Raw genomic sequence first — 2160 nt, 5'->3', positions numbered from 1 at the left:
AATTTTGAGTTTTGTACCATCTGCAAGAAGAGTCCTGAAAGCTTTACTCCTCCTCCCTTGTTGTTAAAGTTAACTGTGCTTTGAGGAGCCTTCTCTTTCCTGGTCACATTTTGAGTGCCTCCCACTCTGAAGGGCTCATCTTCAGGCACATGGCAGATAATGTTCTGCTGTTATTCAGAGGTTAACTTTTCAAAAGTGCTCTACCTATTCCTTCAATCTTGTCTCTTGCTCTTGTAGAAGCTCCACTGGAGCCTGTCTACACTGGGTGATCCTGTGGGACTTGAAGTATAATGAAGCGTCCAGCATCACAGAGGAGTACAAACCATACATAAGCTGACAGATCAGTGGTGTTAGTGTACCTCAATAAATATTTGTGGAAGGAATGAACCGATCAATATGTAATCAATCTTTACAAACAAATCTGATGAAATTTGTGATTTTGGCTTTTAATTGCACAAATGAGGAAATGGAGAGGCAGAGAGATTGTGTCCGGTTGGGTTGTCTAGGGAAACAAATCCAGTGAAACTCATATATGTATAAGGAAGACCTTTATATCAAGAAGTATTTCATATTGAGAAGGCATCCCAGTCCAGTTCAACTCAAGTCCATGGATCTGCTGCTAGTCAGGGGCCTCTTCTAACTCACTAGCTGCAGACCAATGATGCTGAAAGGTGGAGCAGGTAGTGGGGAGATCACAGGCTGATAGGTGTAGAGTTACATGAACCCAAGGTTGTGAAAACACAGCAGGGCACAGGCAGCTCCCAGGATGCCTCCCAGGGTCAGTGGCCCACATGGATCTGCTTCTGGGGGCAGCTGCAGAGCCCCAGCAGAGATGAAGGAGAAAGACCAGAGAGGGGGGTGGGAAGGGCTCCCAGTGTCTGTCTTACAAAAGACCACACCTCCCAGGAGGCATCATCAGGCTGTGACCTGATTGACAGGCTGGGCTCCATCCCTGCAAAAGTGAAAGTTGATATAAAATCTAACGCCACAGAATTGATGTCACTTTCCAAGTTAACAGAGCAAGGAAGCACCAGAGAACAGATTGAAACCCATTTCTCTGCTCTGCTCCTCAGCTGTTCTAAAAGTAAACTAAAGCAGAAGTTACCCAACTATTCTAAAACTGAAGTTATCATTTTTATAGCTCTCCCCCAATAATAGATACAAGGATTACTATTCCTTTTAAAAGTTATTTTGTTTGATCATTTTGTTAGACATCTTCTGGCTAAATAATCAGGATTACTCCCCAACTTCCTGCTACTGCTCAACACCCCCCTCAAATACATTGATCAAGATAAATATTCTAGGGGTGTTATGCTGAGATTTACCTTGGGAAAGAAGGCTGTCTGGATTTTTACTGCTTTAACTTCCATGTGTCAACTCTATCTTTAGCTATCTTGCTCTTTCTGTCATATTTTGTTTTTACCTTTCTTTGAATTTTATATACTTTTCAGGCCACCTTAAATTTTCCCTAGCAAAAGGTAGATATAAAGAATTATTTGTTAAATGAGACTACCCAGAAGTTTCACTGGAGATGTTTTTAAGAAGAAATAATATTTGGGCTAGGTCAAATAATGAGATAAAATTTGAGTTTCAGTTTTAAGAAGCCAGAGGGGTAGCCATTAAAAGTGATGATCACAAGAAGTGTAAAAATGCTTAAGTGGAGAAACTGGATACAAAAATTGCATATTCAGTACTGGTTAGAACAATTAAGAAAATAAGACCAGAAGGAAGTAGACATGCACTCCATTTTAAGCATATCCAAATATGCTTAAAACTTGAAAAGGCATGGTACACAAATGTAAGAACTCACTTTATAAATCAAATTTAAGATCACACCCATCCCGTGTATATCTCTTTATTATGGCAAATTTGAAGTGCATACAAGAGAAAGTCAACACTGTAATACGTTTTCAAGTATGCATCCCTCCGCTTCAATGGCCATACATGCTCTGCTTCTCTTATTTTATGTTTTTTTTTTTTGGTGAATGGGGTGAAGGTTGACAGAGCAGTCCATCAGCTTGACATTCAACGGTTCGTGCACATTGTCCTTCATTTCATTCATGACGTGCGTCACTTCTTCCCTGAGTTTCCTAGTTCTACTCCTCCTTCTTTCCTAACCTTTCTGAACTCTGTCCTTGGAAAAGGGCTGCCCTTCTGATC

The sequence above is a fragment of the Tenrec ecaudatus genome, chromosome 10 (genome assembly GCF_050624435.1).
Source record: "Tenrec ecaudatus isolate mTenEca1 chromosome 10, mTenEca1.hap1, whole genome shotgun sequence".
Taxonomy (NCBI): Eukaryota; Metazoa; Chordata; class Mammalia; order Afrosoricida; family Tenrecidae; genus Tenrec; species Tenrec ecaudatus.
This window is presented reverse-complemented; position numbering follows the sequence as displayed.